A 20653-nucleotide genomic window follows, 5' to 3' on the forward strand; every position below is an offset into this window, starting at 1 on the left:
CATCTCAATCCGCTGTCAGGAAATCAAAATTTCATGTCTCACCTAATTCATGTTTCCATGTTTCCCACTATTTCTCAAACAATTTAAGCCAGGAAACAAGACAAATCAATCATCTGCCAATCTATCATCTGTAAAATATGCTCTGAAGTAAATTCCTGTCTATAATCCGATTTCAGATTTATTTCCATGCTTGGAGTTCCCGACTTGCCAATATTCTAATTTTCCATGTATCATGCTGTGGCAAGCTACTATTTTGTTATTATTGCAGTTAGTGATGTAACTAGTGCTGGAATAAAAAGGTGGTATGACATTTTAGTGTTAGATATATTGCATCTAGGTTTCATTCCCCACTTGAGGAAGAGCAGGGTAACTCGAGGGAAGTTGCAGAGAAGCATTAGTTATAGCCTGAGACTGCAGGCCAAGGAAGATATTCTAGATACCATGAGTAGAATTTTAAGAGTGGCGAGCAATCAACACCCACCATCCTGATAGTCGCGACCTAATCTCCAACTCTCGAACTTCCACTGCCATTTAACACTCACTTACAAGGAAGTCTTGCCCATGACAGCTGTCAACCAATCAAATTGGCTGGCAGCTCTTCATCCTGGCCCGGCACAGCACTCCAGTAGCCAGAAGCAGTACTGCAACTCTCTGCCTGGGACTTAGTCCCGGGACCTTTGAAAAGGTAGCTCCCGAGGGTCCTGAGGGTGGGAGAAACCTGAGAGGATTAGGAGAGGGGTGGTCGCGGTACAGGAGGGGCGGGGAGGTCAGGGGGAAAAGAGTTCCGGAGCTCCAATCTCCTGGGGAGAAGATGTCCAAAATCTGAGGGGTCCTTCAGAGTGAGGCACACCTCTCCTTCCAGCTGGAAATGGGGAAAAGTTTAAATGCCACTTTCCCACCCTACCCGCACCCACTCCCACTAGCCTAAAGATTGTGTCTTGGCGGGATAAGGCCCTTCAGTGGCAACTTAACAGCCTTGGGTATCCTGCCCGAGACCATGCCCGCTCAAGCGTGAAATTGCCTCTAGATTTCGGCGGGCATGTTCTCAGGGAAATCCCGTCCATTTAATTTTAGATTTCCCCCCACCCCCCACCCCCCCATTCTCAGAACCCAACTTGGGGTTAATTATCTAGTTATTTAACATTATTATTTTTTAAATTATGGGGCAATTTAGCATGGCCAATCCACTGGGGTTCATCCAGCCAGACTGTCTGCCCCTCTCCCGCGGCTGCGTTCGCAGCCGCGTGTCCCTGGAAAGGGAGCATGCGGTGTCCGTGGGCACCGCAGGGGTTGGAGTGCTTTATTGGCCCCTTTAATTGCACTTTTATTTGATGTTTTTACGTTTCCATTGATCATTGTTATGTTCGGGCAGTGCCCCTAACAGGACTGGCTCTTTTTTGCTTTGTCCCTCAGTTTGTTTCCTTTCTTCTGTTTTTTTTAACGTATTTTATTCAAACTTGTATCAAAGTAGGTTACAGCAAATAAACACCCTGGGAAACATTCTTCCCAACAATCAATTATACAGTTTGTACAGATTTTCCTCCTTTTCACCCCCCCCCCCCCCCCCCCCCCCCCCCATCACCCACTCCCCACCTTCCTGCGACGAACAGCTCCTCAAACACGGTCACAAACATCCCCCACCTTTTCTCAAACTCCCCTGCTGAGCCCCTTAACTCATACTTTATCTTCTCTATTCGCAGGAAGTCATAAAGGTCATCCAACTATGCTGCTACCCCAGGTGGCAATGCCAACCGCCACTCCAGCAAAATTCGTCACTGTGAAATCAGAGAGGCAAAGGCCAAGACATGGGCCTTCCTCCTCTCCATGAGCTTCGTCTCCTCTGAAACCCCAAATATCGCCACCAAAGGGTCCGGGTCCACTCCCTCCTCCACTATCCTGGCTAAGACTGCGAACACTCCCGCCCAGAATCTTCCCAATTTTTCACAACCTCAAAACATGTGCGAATGATTCGCTGGCCCCCGCCCACACCTCTCACACTCATCTGCTATCCCCTGAAAGAACCCACTCATTCTCGCCTGAGTCATATGCACCCTGTGCACCACGTTAAACGGTATCAGGCTCATCCTTGCACAAGAGAAGGTCCAGTTTATCCTTCACAGTGCCTCACTCCAATTGATCTCCATTCCCAACTCCGCTTCCCATTTCTCTTTGCTCTTCACCACCCGCTCGCCTCCCTGCTCCCCCAGCCACTTATATATACCCCAATTCTTACCTCCCCTTCCACATTCGGAAGCAGCAGTTGCTCCAGCAGGGTGTATCCCGGCAATCTAGGGAACCCCTTCCAGACCTTTCGTGCAAAGTCCCTGACCTGTAGATACCTGAACTCACTACCCCTCGGCAGCTCTACCCTCTCCCTTAGCTCCTCCAGACTGGCGAACCCTTCCCCCAAATACAAATCCCTCACCTTGACCAGGCCCTCTTCCCTCCACCTTCTGTATACACTATCCACCCTGCCCCCCCCCCCCCCAGCTCAAACCCATGATTCTCGCACAGCGGCGTTAGCACCGACAATCCTTCCAGCCAAAAATGCCTCCTCAGCTGATTCCATATCTTCACCGTGGACTGCACCACTGGGCTCCCTGAATACCTACTCCGAGCCATTGGCAATGCTGCCGTCACCATAGTCCTCAAACTAGTCCCCTTCCAAGGTTCCTCCTCCATCCTTACCCACTCTACCCCTTCTTCTTCCCACCACTGCCGCACCTTGTCCACATTCACCGCCCAATAATAATGAAGCAAGTTTGGCAATGCCAATCCCCCCCTGCTGCCTCTGCCTCTGTAGCAGAGTCCTCCCACCCTCGGCACCTTCCCCGCCCATACAAAGTCAGAGATGATTGTGTCCACTTTCCGAAAAAGGCCTTTGGTATAAAGATCAGGATAGCCTGAAAGATAAACTAGAACCTCGGCAGAATATTCATTTTCACCACTTGGACCCTCCCTGCCAATGTTAAGTACAGTGTATCCCACCTCTTAAGTTCGTCTCTGGCCTCCTCCACTAGCTTCATTGAGTTCCACTTATGGAGCCCTGTCCATTCCCTCGCTACCTGTATCCCCAAGTACCTAAACCTATCACTCGCTACCGTAAATGGCATCCCCCCTAAATTAGCCCGCTGTGCCAGCTCATTCACCGGGAATACCTCGCTTTTCCCTACATTCAGCTTGTATCCCAAAAACCATCCAAACCTCCCCAACAGGCCCATAATCCTTCCCATAGTCTCCAACGGATCCGAAACATAAAGCAAGAGGTCATCGGCATAGAGCGACACCCGATGCTCCCGCTGCCCCCTCAGTATCCCCTGCCACTCTGCTGACCCCCTGAGAGCCATCGCCAATGGCTCTATGGCCAGCGCAAACAGCAGCGGCCACAGTGGGCACCCCTGCCTCGTACCCCTGTGTAAGTCAAAGCTTTGTGAGCTCATATCATTCGTCCTCACCCTCGCTCTTGGCGCCACATACAGCAACCGCACCCATGCCACAAATCTCGGTCCAAACCTTCCCAAAACTTCGAACAAGTACCACCACTCCACCCAATCAAATGCTTTCTCCGCGTCCATGGACACCACCACCTCCGGTACCAGAGCTCTCGACGGATTCATCACCACATTCAACAGCCATCTTATGTTACTCGCGAGCTGCCTGCCCTTCACGAAGCCTGTTTGATTTTCTACAGCCACCCCCGGGACACAATCCTCCATCCTCCCCGCCAACAACTTAGCCAATACTTTCACATCCTTGTTCAATAGTGATACGGGTCTATGCGACCCACATTCCACCGGATCCTTCCCTTTTATTTGGGATTAGTGTGATTACTGTCATAATGTACACCAATGTATCAGGGTGCAGACACACACTGATGGACACACACAGGGACCAATCAACATGTACGAACACCGCAGCCAATCACCAGTTAGAATACACACATTATGAAGGCAGAGGGCACCACGGTTCCCGCTCATTCTGGGTGCTGCCTCTGGAGTGTAACAGGAACTCATTCAGCACAGCACAGACTCACAACACGTGCTGAGATAATCAACTGGTTCAGACAAGGCTTAGGTCCCTAGTTCAAGTTAGCATTATTTAGACCCACAGTCAACGTGTGTTAGTTAATTAGAAGTAGTTAATAAAATTGAGTTGAACCTTCATCAGTGTTGGGAGTGTCTGTTCATCTCTCAAGCCTGTACTAGCCAACACATCAATTACTGCCTGCTTCATCGTCTCCGGCAACTCCCCCTTCTTCAGTGCTTCATTAAACGCCCCCAACAGATGTGGTGCCAGGTCCGCCTCAAATTCCTTATAAAATTCTGACGGGTACCCATCCGGCCCAGGGGCCTTCCCCGACTTCATACCCCTGATACTATCCAGCACCTCCCTCAGCCCCAGGGACTCCTCCAATGCTTGCCTCTTTGCTTCCTCCACCTGAGGAAATTCCAGCTCATCCAGAAACCACCCCATGTCCCCCTCCTCTCCTCCTGGGTCTGCCTCATAGAATCCCTGGTAATACTCTCTAAATGCCTCATTTATCTTCCCTGGCTCTGACACCACATCCCCAGTCCCAGTCTGGATCTTCAATATTTCTCTGGGTGCAGCCTGCCTCCGCAGCTGGTGCGCCAGCATGCAGCTCGCCTTCTCCCCATACTCAGATTGCACCCCTCTACCTGGTTTAGCTCACTGGGCTAAATCGCTGGCTTTTAAAGCAGACCACGCAGGCCAGCAACACGGTTCGATTCCAGTACCAGCCTCCCCGGACAGGCGCCGGAATGTGGCGACTAGGGGCTTTTCACAGTAACTTCATTGAAGCCTACTCGTGACAATAAGCGATTTTCATTTCATTTCATTTCTTGCCCAGTTGCCCTACCGCCCTCCCCGTTGTCAGCCTGTCAAATTGCCCCTGCAACTTTTTTATCCTTGCCAATCCCTGCACGTTGGGCACCCTTGAATATTCCCTGTCCACCTCCACTATCATGTTCCGCTCTCCTTTCCTTATTTGCATGAACCGTAAATGAGATAATTTCTCCCCGGACCACTGCCTTCAGTGCTTCCCAAAAAATGCCCACCGACACCTCCCCATTCTGATTGAACTCCACATAATTCCTAATCGCCAACCGCACCTTATCACAAAAACCTCCATCCGCCAACAATCCCGAGTCAAACCATCACCGTACCAGCTTCCCTGGACAGGCACCGGAATGTGGCGACTAGGGGCTTTTCACAGTAACTTCATTGAAGCCTACTCGTGACAATAAGCAATTTTTCTTTTCTTCTTTTTTCACCCCGGCCTCTGCTCTCGTCCCGTACTGAACCGAATATCCAACAAGTGGGGTGCATGGTCCGAGATAACTATCCCCACATACCCCCTCCACCCCAACCAAAATCTCCCGACTCACTACAAAGTAATCAATCCTCGAATACACCTTATAGACGTGTGAAAAGAAGGAATACTCCCTTCCCCCTGGGTTCTGAAAGCGCCATGGATCCACCATACCCATCCTCTCCATAAACCCTCCCCAGCTCTCTTGCCATTCGTACCCTACCCATCGACCTGGGGCTCGATCTATCCACCCTCGGCTCCAGGACACAGTTAAAATCTCCTCCCATGATCAACTTGTATGTGGCCAAATCCGGGATTGCTGCCAGCAACCCCCACCGAAAACCCACATCATCCCAATTTTGGGCATACACACTTACCAACACTACCGGTGCCCCTTCCAATATCCCACTCTCACATATCTCCCACCTGGATCCCTCACCTCCTTCACACTCACAAATCCCATTTCTCCCCTTCCGCCTCACTTCCGTTCACCAGCATAACCTGCTAGCGTGGCTGCCCCTGCTCAGAGGCACATCCAAATAAACCGTCCCCTCCCCCCCCCCCCCCCCCCCCCCCCCCCACTCCTCAGCTCAAAGAAGAAGGCCTCCTGCTGGCCTTACCCTCCCCCACCCAAACAAGGGCTTCTCCTGAACTCCAGGTAGCCTTCTTCAAAAGCAAACAAACAGATGTTAAACATGAACATTCCCATAAAACAGGAACATCCATCCCCACATAAACTTTTCACCCCTACAACTCCTTACAATCTGAACATTGAACAGAAACCCCCTCCCACAAAAAAAGGCGAAAATCCCCCAATCCCTGCACCCACTTCAAACATGCTCCTGACCATTACATAGTGCCAGCACCCCGGTTCCCAAGCATTGTCCACTCAGTTCTCCCTCAGTTTAAGCTCCTTGATGAAGTCTTCGGCCGCTTCTGGGGTCTCGAAATAATACTCTTGCCCTCCGACTGTCACCCATAATTTGCCAGGTAGAGCTCCCCCAAACCCGATCTGCTGCCGGTACTGCACCGCCTTGGCTTTGTTGAAACCTGCCTGCCATTTTGCCAACTCGGTTCCGATGTCCTGATAAATCCAGACGTTATTTTCCTCCCAGTCGCAGTTACGCTTCTGCCTGGCCCACCATAGAATTTTCTCTTTCTCCACAAATTTATGGAGTCTCACGATCACCGACCGCGACGGCTCCCCAGCTCTAGGCTTTTGCCTCAGAGACCTATGCATTTGGTCCACTTCAGGTGCCTTATCTAGCACCCCTTCTGCCACCAATCCCGCCAGCATCCTCGAGACGTAACTCGTGGCACTCACACCTTCCACTCCTTCAGGCAGGCCCACTATTCACAGGTTCTGTCTTCTCGAGTTATTCTCCTGCTCCTCAACCTTTGTCCTCGGCGTTCTACAAAGGTCTCCTAGGAGCCCCACCTCTGCCTCCAGAGCCGCCACACGACCACTGTGGTCCGAGATCACTTCTTCAATCATGGTCATATGCGGAAGTCCTTTCTTCTGTTTTTTTGGTGGACTCAAAAGAGTGGCCAATCCATGGGGTGGGGTTCATGCGGCCAGACTGTCTGCCTCTCTTCCGCAGCTACATTCATGGCCGGGTGGCCCTCAAAAGGGTGCATGAGGTGTCCACGGGCACTATCGAGGCCTTCTGTGCTTGGTGGGCACTGCAGGTGTTGGGGTACTTTATGGTCTCCTTTAAGTGCACTCTTATTTGATATTTTTAAGTTTCCGTTGATCTTTTTTATGTTCGGTCAGTGCCCCTAACAGGAGCGGCCCTTTTTGCTTTGTCCCTAAGTTTATTCCCTTTCTTCTATTTTGTTGGTGGTCAAAAGAGTGGCCAATCCATGGGGGTTGTGGGGGTGAGACACGGGAAAAATGTGCAACCTCCACATGGACAGTGACCCGGGTCAGGGAACGAACTAAGGTCCTCGGCGCCGTGAGGCAGCAGTGCTAACCAGTTGTTTAACATTATTATATAAAGCATGTAAATAGAGGATTTCTGGAAGTCAAGGTGAGCACATTTGTGTGAACTGTAAGAATGCATTAATTCTACACAGTAAGGAGTACAAGACATCGCTCTTAATCACCAATAAAGCTTTTGGGAGTACACTTTGCCAGAGAAGTCCTGCATTGCTTATAGGTCACTGCTTCTTTTGCCTCTTCTAGAGGTTCAGAGGGGAGATGTTGAAGACCTGCAACTGACATCAGATGGAAGGTCGTGCTGAACACATGTTGGCCTGATGCTTATTTCTTACTATGGATGGGTAACATTAGCAGCTTGGTAGCAATTCCTTCAAGGAGGTAAAATATTTCTTTACCCTGGCCAATCAACATGAATAAAAAGCCACAGCAGTCATAGAATCAATATTTGAACATTGCCTTTAAATAAATATTGTCATGAACTATCCAACTGAATAAGCACACAACTTAACAGTGGACCTGGTAATTACATGTGGGATAATGTTTCTAGCTACATTGGGATGACTGATGAAGGCGGGCTTTGATAACCCTGTCCAGGACACAAGGGAAATAACTTTCTGTCAGTGGGTGTTCACAATGTTTTTATTTTTAAAAATAAATTTAGAGTACCCAATTATTTTTTTTCCCAATTAAGGGGCAATTTAGCGTGGCCTCCACCAACACCCTGACTCCCTCCCTCCCCACCCCTCCTTTCCCCTCTCTCCCCCCCCCCCCCGCCTCCCCTTCCTTTCCCTTCTGTTGGTACAGAGGCGAGGGTATCTGGTCTCTCCAGCACAAAGTTTAGTGCTTGTACCATTTGATTTTTGTAGAAATGTGTTGTGAACTGTTTTAATAATCAGAGTATCCTACTGCCCTCCCCATACGTTGGTACTCAGGGGAGGGTACCCTGTTTCTCCAACACAAAATTAGTGTTTGTACCGTTAGGCCTTGTATAGACTTTTAACTGTTTTAATAAAAAGATATGGCCTATCCACCTAACCTGGACGACTTTGAGTTGTGGGAGTGAAACCCACGCAGAGACGGGGAGAATGTGCAAACCCCAAATAGACAGTGATCCAGGGCCGAGATTCGAACCCGGGTCCTCAGCGCCGTAGTCCCAGTACTAACCACTGCACCGCATGCCGCCCTGGGGGGTGTTCACAAATGAGCTGCAGCTGAGATGGTTAAAGGTTGGTCACTTCCTAATCAAAAATGTTATCATGGCTGATGAAGAGAATGGGAAAATAGATAAAACTGTGGAAATCTGATATTAACATCCAAACCTACTTAAGTGTATAATATATTGTACATATTATATATTTGTACATATTATATATTTGTACAAATTATGTTGTATGTTGACACTATTATCTCACATGACTCTTCTAGAGTTTAAATGCAGCCCCAATGCTGATCAAACCCTTACATTAGTAAGCATACTTAGGCAGTTTTCAAAGGCAATATGTCAATAATAGGAGAGCTACCAACGGTAATAAGGTACCAGCAAATCATTGGTTAGATTGTTTGTATGTGGAAGTGCAACGGATGGCTCGAAACCTTGCATCTGTTATCAGCTGCCCTCTTTAATGTGTTAAGGCCCTAATATTGAAGTAAGAGACATTCAATCCATCATTGATATGCCGGCAAATGCCAATGGGCTTTAACATGTTACTGTAACTTCTGCAAAAGTGGCAAAGAGAAGCATGTGTGATGCTGTAGAATGACACGGTGATGTGAGGCCTGCATCTCAGTCAGCTCAGCTCCTTGGATCAGATTACTCTATCGTGAGCTAATTGAGGGTTGTTCGGTAGCTAGGTCACAGCGAACTGGTGCAACAAGAGCACAGTACAACTTCTGCTTTTCTTCCCTTCACCTTGATGTGTTTGTCTACAGAGGAAGGGCGGGGGGACCTTCCATTAAAAAAAACTTCCAAAAGGTCATAAGAAATTTTAATTGCCTTTACCTTCCTTATTGTGAGGTGCAACAATTTTATTCATTTTATACAAGTTTAGTTTACATGTAGCATAGTGGTACAATCTGGGTTACATGTGATTTTCAGGACTCTCCACGAATGTAGTGATCAATTCTTTGGAATAGATGTACATACAGCATTCAATTTACATACTTCATGATCATAAGATTTGGTTGGTGGTGATATGTGTGATTAGCCTGTTGGGAGACTTTGGGGAGCGAACCTCCCTGTCAAGGAAGTCAGTTGGATTGTGCTGCTATTCACCTATAGCATTTGACGGAAATGTCTGTACACAGAGATTACTGAATGCTTCACATTTACTTTTGTTTTTACGCCATTGTCTTTAGTTGAACCTGAAAGTGCTCATCACTAAACTGTATCCCTATGGGTAACCGAGAGCTGGTTTAGCTCAGTGGGCTATACAGCTGGTTTATGATGCAGGAAAAAAAACAGCAGCGTGGGTTCAATTCCCCTACCAGCTGAGAATTCTGAATTCTCCCTCTGTGCATCCGAACAGGCGCCGGAATGTGGTGACTCGGGGTTTTTCCTCAGTAACTTCATTGCAGTGTGAGCTTACTTGTGACAATAAACGGTCATTGTATGTCTGAAATATTTTTCTCCATTTTCGTGCATTAATCATAGTAAGAGAGGTTAATAGTGCAGAATAAAACATGCTTCTATTTCTCAGCCAACGTGGAGCACTTTGGGTGCATGCTGTCAATGGTTTGGTTCTCCTTCTTCCAAAAAGAAGCAGCTCGGGTAATGTGCTTGGGAATTTTCCAAGCATCATTCACAATAAGTTAGATAGTATGATGCTTCATATTGGTTTATTTTTAACGTGTTCATTCATAGGATGTGGGTGTCACTGGCAAGAACGGCATTTATTGTCCATCCGCATTGCCCTTGAGAAAATGGTGATGACAGAAATATTGCATCATGTGATCCACAACGATTATTAACCGATGAGAAATGTGTTTACATCTCTTCACAATAAACATAAAGGCCTCAAGGTTACAAGCTGCTAAGCTGGCTCCAGGGCCGGCTCAAGGTACCGGCAACTCGGGCAGTCGCCCGGGGCGCCATGTGCTAGGGGGCGCCATCAGTACTGAGGTTGTAAGATTCTAAGGACGATCTGCGCATTTGCAACATGTTGCCTCTGCTTGATGGCAGCTACGCATGCGCAGTAGCTGCCCACGCGCAGCCCGGAGTCACGTGGGGTGCTCCTTGGCCCCGGCCCCTGCCCCCTGTGCGGCCGCCATGTTGATTGGCCTTGGCCGCCTGCCGGTCTGGTTCAGCCGCTGGCGGCTGCTCAGTGTCTGTGTGAGGCAGTAGCTGCACGGAGGGTCCTCGGCGGAAGGAGGGCCGCCGAGGAGAGCAGGAAAAGGCTATCCGCAGCGGGGAAAGATGATGGAGCGCAGCGCTGGAGGCCTTTAAAATTGGCACTTGTAAGGGCTGTTATGTAGGATCACTACAAGGGCGCCGAAGTTCAGCTTGCCCGGGGCGCCAGCAACCCTAGGGCCGCTGCTGGCTGGCTCTCTAAATGACCTGTCTTTTAAAGGCCATAAAATGAAACTGGAGCTTGATGGTTGGCGTGGACATGATGGTGCCGAAAAGCCTCTTTCCGTGCTGCAAAACCCTATGATTCTATGATAAACTTAAACCCACTGCCTGCTCAACGGCTTCATGAGGGGAAGTGCTCTAAATAGTTACACACAGGGGTCAATTGAAGGCTAGTTGTTGTTGAATAAGTTTGTGAAATGGATACTGAAGCAGCAATGTTTCCCTCCTCGAATTTGGGGAAATGATTCATAGGCCTCTGAAAGATTTACATTGGCAGCTGATTGTGAATCAACAGCTCCTCCCATGGGCAGAAACCAATTAAGTTATCAAGATTAATCAAAGATTTCAGGAAATGACAGGCTTTTTTCCTCCCCTCTTTATATTTTTTCTTAAAATGTTTTGCAAATATTGTATTTGTGCCAATTAGTGCAAATGAAACACTTTGAGGTATGCAGGACAAACCAGATTCATTGGGACATACCAACCTATTATCTTTGGGATATCATATCAGCCATCATTTTGATTCCAAATCATTAAAATCTTTTTTTGCAAAAAGAGGAAACTATAGCTCTGCAATTTTAGTGTGTCAGCTGTACCTTTGCATATGTCTATTTACAACCCAGGTAAAATTACATTGCAGGCACTTTACCTGAATGCTATGGTCCTTTAACAAGCCGACATTGTCATTGCAGTTACAATATAATACACTTTATTAAAGCCAATGATAAGGTACATTAATACATAAAGAAAACTAATAGTCAATTGGCTTTCACTTGGAGAGTCTCAGGTCTCTGTTAATTGCCATGTTTTTGTGAATGTACTTAAGGCGGAATGACTAATTGTGGTGTGTAATTGGATACTGCATGCCCCCGAGGTCTGGATCAACTAATGCGTTTGACTAATTAACCATTCATTTTATACCCTGTTTTAATTGATGGCAATTATTAATTTTGACAGAACACTAAAACTGATATTTTCTAGTTTATTTCACAAAGTTGTCCAACATTGTATAAATAAACTCGCAAAATGTCAATCAATTGCTTTGTCAAAATGCACTCTTTTATAATACTTGCAATCCAATCAAGAAACCAAATTGAGTTTTTGTAAATAATCTGACAATTTGTAATAGATTGGTTTGCATAGAACAGTACAGCACAGAACAGGCCCTTCGGCCCTCGATGTTGTGCCGAGAAAATGATCACCCTACTCAAACCCACGTACCCACCCTATACCCATAACCCAACCCCCCCCCCCCCCAAACCTTACTTTTTAGGACACTACGGGCAATTTAGCATGGCCAATCCACCTAACCCGCACATCTTTGGACTGTGGGAGGAAACCGGAGCACCCGGAGGAAACCCACGCACACACGGGGAGGACGTGCAGACTCCGCACAGACAGTGACCCAGCCGGGAACCGAACCTGGGACCCTGGAGCTGTGAAGCATTTATGCTAACCACCATGCTATCGTGCTGCCCGTTTATGGTGTTGGATACAAAACAGTTTGGATATAAGGAAGCACAGTAGCATGGTGGTTAGCATCAATGCTTCACAGCTCCAGGGTCCCAGGTTCGATTCCCGGCTGGGTCACTGTCTGTGAGAAGTCTGCACGTCCTCCCCGTGTGTGCGTGGGTTTCCTCCGGGTGCTCCGGTTTCCTCCCACAGTCCAAAGATGTGCGGGTTAGGTGGATTGGCCAGGCTAAATTGCCCTTAGTGTCCTAAAAATTAAGGTTAATGGGGGTTGTTGGGTTACTGGTATAGGGTGGATACGTGGGTTTGAGTAGGGTGATCATTGCTCGGCACAACATCGAGGGCCGAAGGGCCTGTTCTGTGCTGTACTGTTCTAAATTCTAAATTACCTTTCATCTGACACCAGGTTGTACGTGCATTTACCCGACACAATAATACCAAAAGGAACATCAGGCAAAACTAATTGTTTGTGTTCTAAGAGCGAGATGGCAATAAAAAGGAATGCACTGTTCGACTACCTTTTTCACTTGTTTACAACATAATGCTCTTAGGTCAAGTGCTGGGTTGACCTTCTTCTATATCACCGTAACAAGCTCATAGCAAACACCAATTTAGATAAGGGACTCTTTATTGACTATAGCAACTTTTTCAATTCTGTCATTCTGTGACTGCTTTGTGAAGTAGAAAAATCTGTCGGATATTTTAGGCTGTTCTAAGCGTTTTGCATATCTCTGTTGGGTACTTGAAGTAATTAAAGATCACTTATTACCTTATTCAAAAAGAAAGAATCCTCTATTAGTTATACAACTAGGGATTGACCTGGATTAAAGGATAGTGTTGTATTCTCTCAAGAAGGGTTTGCTTCGATTACATTGGCCTGCCCTTCTTTCTAAAGCTACTTAAAAACAATATTTGTTTTTTTTCAAACAAGAAGGTAGTTCGAAGGCATGCGTGGGCTACTCAGCTGTTTCAGAGGGTGTTAAGAGTTAATCACAGGGAATTGGACTAGAGTCACTTATTAACCAGGCGAGCTCTAGATCGGGTTGGAAACATTTCTTTTCCTGAACTGTGGAACCTGCCATTGGAACTGGTTTGCAGGCTATATTACTGCCCCTGGCAACCCTAATCGGGCGCGAACTAATTGGAAAATCTCACTTGAATACAGACGTGGAGGAAAGCATTGAAATTGACTCAATGGCCAAATAATCTAAGAATCATAATAAGAATCTTTATTAGTGTCACAAGTAGGCTTACATTAACGCTGCAATGAAGTTACTGTGAAAATCCCCCAGTCACCACACTCCGGCACCTGTTCGGGTACACGGAGGGGGAATTCAGAATGCTCAGTTCACCTAACAAACACGGGCTTGTGGGTGGTAACCAGAGCAACTGGAGGAAACCCAGGTAGGCACGGGGAGAACATGCAGACTCCGCAGAGTGATCCAAGCTGAGAATCAAACCTGAATCCCTGGAGCAATTAAGCAACAGTGCTAAACACTGTGCTACCATGCTGCCCCACAGGCCTGCACACTAACATTTATTCTATGATTTGATAATAATTTTTAATCCACCTCATTTTATAAACATAATTTGTATTCTACTGTTTGTATCGTAATTGTAGAATTCAACGGGCGAGAAATACTTATAGGACACACGGTAGGATACAAAAAAAGAGATTTATTAAGATACACTCCAAAACTTCCAAAACTTCCATGAAGCAAAGGATCACCCTCCCCGTCCTGCATCCAGGCTGGGGGTTTTATACTTTGAAGCCTGCCCTGTTAAAGGGGGAAGCTCCACCCCCAATTACCGGGCCAGTTCGTACTCATTATATGTTAATGGGAACCGGATGGTGCACACTCCCTTACTTCCCAGGGGTTTTAACCCCCCAGTCCGGAGATATGTCCATGTCTTTTGGTCGATCCGTGGGACCCTTTGTCTGTTTAGGTTATGGCAGAGGTTGTGGCGGGGAATCTGCGGAATCTGAGGGTCAGGTGCTGCTGATGTGGTCCACATGGTGGTTAGATTCCCAGCCCAATATCCTTGCAGAATAAGATACCGGCCCTGTTTGGCATTGCAGGATCCCTGGGATACACATGGCTTCATTGCTCAAATTCCGAGCATAGATGACATGCCCAGGAGGGAAACTGCGGAGCGGCCTCCGACATCCCGTATCGGCTTTGGATCATTCTTGACCCTGCTGGACCTTCTTCCTGATGTCTGGAATGACAAGGCTTAACCACATACGGAGGCGTACACCCATGAATAGCTCAGCCGGTGCCACCCCCGTGGTGTGATCCTGTAACTAAACAGAAAATGGGCCAATTGTGTTTCGCGGGTTCCATTGGTCAGCTTCTTCATCCCCAGTCTGTTTGAGGCCGGGTGATAGGGGCGGATCTCATTCACGAACGCCTCGAACTCCGCACTAGTGAAAGTGGCTCTGTTGTCGGAAACCAGTGCCTCTGGGCCACCATGTGTGCTGAAGGTGTGGCACAGATGGTTCACAGTCGCTCTTAGTCATTGCCTGCATCTTGCGGACATTGAGTCACTTTGAGTGTGCATCAACAATGACCAGGGATATCGAGCCCTGAAAAAGATAGGTGAAGTCTATGTGAAGGCGTGACCACCCTGGCCCAGCCATTCCCAAGGATGCAACGGCGCTGCTGATGGAGCTTTCTGGTGCTCCTGGAATGGCCCTAATCAATTGGGCCAGCTTCTCGGTGTCAATGTCTGGCTACCAGGCTTAACTGCGGATGTGCATTCTCATCTTGAACACCCCCGGGTGTCCGTTACGGAGATCCTGTCGTCGGGTGGCTCACCCGCATTCCCGGATGACCACCCTGATCCCCCAAAGGAGGATGCTCTGGAATTTGGAGGTGTAGGCCTTCAAACTGTCAAGTGATGCCATATGCTGGCCCCGTATAGCACCACGTGCCGGGTCCAGAAAACAGTGGGTCCATCTGAGGCCAACCCTTTATCCGGGCTGCTGTCACCGGCAATGAGTCAGTAAAGTGGAGCGCAACCACCATCTCCTCTGCATAGGGGGAGGGGTGGGGGAGTGGCGGTAGGCTTGTGGGGAGGGGGAGGCTTAATGCATCCATGGGCGGGATCTTCATTCTGGGCTGGTGTTTCAAGCTGTACTCATATGCCCCCACAATAGGGCCCAACACTGAATCCTGGCTGACGCGATCAATGGAATTGCTCTTTCTTCCTTGAATAGGCCCAACAACGGTTTATGGCCAGTGTCAACCATGAAAGTGTGCCCTTAAACATATTGATGGAACTTACGGACTCCAAAGATGACCGCCAACCCTTCCTTTTCGATCTGTGCATATTTGGATTTGTGTCGGCGAGTGTGCGAGCTGCAAATGCGATCGGTTGTTCTGATTCATTGGCCACCATGCGGTGGGTGAGCACTGCATCCACTCCATAAGGAGACGTGTCACATTACGAGGCAGCGGCTTGGCGGGGTCAAAGTTCATTAGTAGTTTTGAGGACGACAGCTGCTGTTTTACAACTTTGAATGCCTGCTGTTGAGATGGTGTCCAGTCCCACGGCTGACTTTTTTTAACAAGAGGGCACTGAGGAGGGTTTTCAGGTTTGGGATGAATTTCCCATAATAATTCACGGTGACAAACCGGTGGGAGTCTGGGTCCAGTATTAACTGTGGATGTGCATGACTTATGTCAGGTTTTGTGAACGTTCATCCTCTGCTCAGCTTTGCATCGATGTCCTCGGTAAGAATGAAGAATGAGCACCCCATTGTCATGATACTGGATACTCGAGCAGCTGTGTCGTGATCAGCCGCCACACATTTGATGGCATCCGCTCCGGCCTCCACACATTGACTCTCCGTGACACCGAGGCAAGTTGGCCACTTACACCGAAGAGCCATTGGCCATTGAGGGCACGCCCAACTACCAGTGATTTCTGGGCACCAATCCACTAACACATCATTGGTGGCAGTCCTTGGTGGGGGAGCAAGTTTGCTGGGTTGGGACTGGTTGCGCCATTTGAAACTCGACTGTCAGAGAGGATGCTGTATGAACCCTCACAGTTCCCAGGGGGTCCTGGCCAGATTCCCCGAGGTCATCTCAGACGGATTGAGGACAATCAAAGGGGCTGTGGTCCAAATCAGTGTAGACCCACTGGCACAGCCTAGTTATTTACGCGCCCACCCGGTCCCCTATGCATTGCGGCCGAAAGTCGATGCCAATTTGGACCGGCTTGAACATTTAAGGATCATCTGCCCAATACAATTCACCGATTGGCCTGCCTTTGTCATGCCAGTCCTCAAACCAGACAATTCCATGCATCTCTGCGAGGATTCTAAGATGATGGCAAAGTGCTTTGGTGCTTCCCGTTTTCATATGCTCTGTACATTGAGCCCAATCATCTTTACTCACATCAAAGGCCTCCAGTTTTCCTATAGGAGGCAGCTTGGTCAATTTCGGTAAGGCCTCTTGTGGCCTAGGTGAAGTGGTGCAGGTGTGGAACACGTGGTGCCAGCGACAACTCTCCTTCAGCCTTGCACCACTGTAGAATCCGACAGGCGAGAAACACTCATAGGACACACGGTAAGATACAAAGAGAGAGAGATTTATTAAAATACATTACTAAACTCCTACATTCTGAAGTGACAAATTCCCCGACTTGCACCCAGGCTGGGGTTTTTATACTGTGGAACCTTCCCTGTTAAGGGGGAAGCTCCGCCCCCAATTACCAGGGGAGTTCATACTCATTATGAGTTAATGGGAACTGGATGGTGCACACTCTCTTACTTCCCAGATGGTCATAACAGTGAAACAAAATTTTAAAATCAAGTTTTGAAAGCCTTCCCTGTCTTGCTACCTTCCTATATAAATAACCATTGTTTCCTTTGAGGAATCTCACAGCCTGAAGGCCAGCAAAAATCATATCCCACTCCATTTTAAATCATGTTTTATTGTAACAGGAGAGGGACGTCAGGAGCTGGTGGGAATACTCCCCAATTAAAGCAAATGCTGCAAGAGGGAAATCATAGTCAGGGAATTCAGGAAGTTTGGGACAGCGCAGGGACATTGTTTCCTTGCTCTCTCTCTGGCCCACATGGGACTAAAAATCTAAATTTTAAGTATCTAGCTACTTGGGCCTCTTCTGGTCCTGGCTCCTGTTCCACACATATTTGACAGGGAATCCACTACCACTTCCTCTTCTCATGCAATAATTTCCTAAATCGCTGGCTTTGAAAGCAGACCGAGCAGGCCAGCAGCACGGTTCGATTCCCGTAACAGCCTCCCCGAACAGGCGCCGGAATGTGGCGACTAGGGGCTTTTCACAGTAACTTCATTTGAAGCCTACTCGTGACAATAAGCGATTTTCATTTCATTTCATTTAAAATTGCAGTTGCCAATTTGGGGCAAAAAACCCCCACTGGGCTGGGATGGGGAGAGGATGGAGTTAAATCAACACCGCAGAATTTGTTGGCACGGAATAAGGGTGGTGTCATGTTTTTCTTTGCAAACATATTTTAACAGAGAGAACTGGGCTATTAACTTCACACTAGACTACCAGTGGTGGTTGTTAATTAATCATTGTAGTATAGCCCCCAATGGACAGGCATATGTTGTGGTGTTTCACAATAACTGCACACAATGGATCCCGCTAACAAACCCAAAAGTGTTATTTGATCCTAAACGATGTGACATCATGTTGAGTTCAGTTGGGATCTGTTAACTTTCTGTTAACACATTCTTCTCTTTAATTCAACTGTGTAATCCTCTGCACTTTATTGACCTGAATGGTACCATCCAAAACATATGTTACACACTGTCTCACCCTTCACAAACAACCAGCTCTTCCAACCAAGAAAGCAGCATAAATGCACGTACACTCTTAAGCTCTTGTACAATATTTTCTTAACTTAAGCTTACATACAAAAGTCCTGCAAGCAATCAAAGTATAGAAAAATGGCTGCTGAGATAAAAGCAGAAAAGGACTAAAGGTTACAGCAGTTATTCGCGAGATCTTTTTTCATCAAACAAGACAGAAATTACAGATTCATTTTGAATGTTTGTAATTGCTCATCATCCAACTACCCTTATGATAGAATCACAGAAATGAATGGTGCAGAGGAAGGTCATTGGACCTAATGGGCTGAATTTTCAGGTTTCTCTGAGACAGGAATACAGATGGCGGATTGGAGAATGTGTGTAAATACATGCCAATTTCATAGCTCCGTTCCCGGCACTGCCGATGATCACTGGGTCAGGCTAAACACACTCATATTAAGGCCAGCTGAAGCAGTTTAAATGCTCGTCAAGATCAAGATCTCATTAGAGTTGAAAGATTGAATTTCTAAAGGAGCGTAGTGGTTTCAGAAGCTGTCAGTTGCAGAAAGGAGGTGGCGAGCCAGCCATGGCTGCCCAAGAGCATCACGCTTTCCCCCTAAGAGCATCAGCAAGGCAAAGACAGACTCAGTATTTAGGAAGGAAGTTCCCTTGATGCTGCGCAGCTGGGGAGAGAGTGGGCATTTGGCGCTTGAGTATTGAGTGTATTGGCACCCCTGCCCCTGCCCCCGTCATCATAGGGATAGGAGAGCGGGGCAAGGCTGGCAAGTACAATCGGGCAGCCCCCTGTCCCAATCGAAAATGGGGGCACAACTCTCAGATTTTGGACTAAGTGACAATATGGGATAACACCCTCTACAGGAAGGATAGAACCCTGGGCATCAGAAGGGCATAGAATAAGAAAAAGAGGCAGGAAGGCAACGGAGGCCATAAGCTCAATATGAAACCATAGAAGTAGCTACCTCGAGATGACAGAGATCCAGTGCTGCAGGAGGCTGCATGTCTCCTGAAAATAACCTGTAGATCTGTACCTTCATTGCTGAAGACCTGGCATCTTGCAGTACTAGTCACCAAACCACCAGTAGCTGTCAAAGTCACTGTAGCCTTGAATTTCTTTGCTTCTGGTCTTTCCAATGTTCAGCTGTGGAACTTAGTGGCATCTCAAAACCAACTGCGCACCATTGTATCTTGCCACTGATGCCCTATTTGCCAAAGTTGGTGATGCATGATCAATTGCACAAAGACTAAGGTTGGGTACAACTGTGGCTTTATTGCAGTCAGATGCGTGGCCTCCTGCTGTAGCTGGCGGAATGGCAGATGAATGGAGGACATGCATATTTATACTCCTCCTACTGGGCGGAGCCAGCCGGCAGGGGCTACCGGCGAACCTGTAATACAGGCCCTACCTTACATCTCCTAACACAGGTGCACAGTGGTTCACCACAGTTGGACAGTACATTTGTTTCATGGAGACGTGACTTTGCAGCGACAGAGGGCAAGTGGTGAGAGAGGAGGAGAACATGGAGGTAGAGGGAAACGACACTGAACATAAGAGGTTTTTCTGCTGAACGACTGGGTGGCCTCCTCCTGCCACTCTCCAAGAGGAGGACCTCAGTCCTCTATGTGCCTCACAGCGCCCAGCATTAGATACAGGTTGGCATTGATGAAGTGAGGGTCTGCCCTGCCCTACTTGCCAGGTCTATGGTGGCCCTGCAACATCTCACTTTCTCCCCTGGTGTGTGAAAGGCACAGACAAAATATTTTTTTCCTTCAGGACAACCAACAGCCCAAGTGATGGCTGCCCTGGCGAGTCCAAGTCAGTCCCACACTTCATTTCACTCACCTCCATTCCCACCCTGACTGGTTCAGAGTGGACAGGAAACCTGCCTCCACGCCCAATAAAGGCTTTCCCATATGAAAATCTGAACTTTAGTCTGTTTTCCACCAGAGGCAGCTTTATGATACAGAAACAAACCCGACTCCTGTTCCCTGCTTCCGTGGTGAAAATGCAGCCCCTGGTGTCTATCAAAAGGAATAAAGCGTCACTGGATGAAGTGCAAACAAAAGAATCGCACAGCAGGTACCAAGTCTGTAAAGTTCTATCAGTCTGAAAAGATTGAACAACCCGAGGTTCTCTCCATCAGAGAAGAAAATGATAAGAGGTTTTTAAAGTTGTGAAAGTTATAAAAGAGAATCTATCCACTTGTGGGGTAGATCAAAACACAGGGCCTAAATATTGGCTGGTCAACAATAAATGCAAGGGAGAATTCAGAAACACATTTTACCAAGTGAGTGGTTAGAATGTGGAACTCACAGCCACTACCAGATGTTGTATTGATACATTTTAAAGGAAGTAAGAATTAGAAGGTAATGCTGATAGGATTAGAGAGACGGGGTAGGAGGTGGCTCATGGGAGCATAAATACTGGCAAGGACCAGATGGGTCAAATGACCTACTTTTGTGCTGCATTTTCTACATCATGTACACTTGAGAGGTGTGAAATGGTGGCTGGGAAA

The sequence above is a fragment of the Scyliorhinus canicula genome, chromosome 8, assembly GCF_902713615.1.
Source record: "Scyliorhinus canicula chromosome 8, sScyCan1.1, whole genome shotgun sequence".
NCBI classification, from domain to species: Eukaryota; Metazoa; Chordata; class Chondrichthyes; order Carcharhiniformes; family Scyliorhinidae; genus Scyliorhinus; species Scyliorhinus canicula.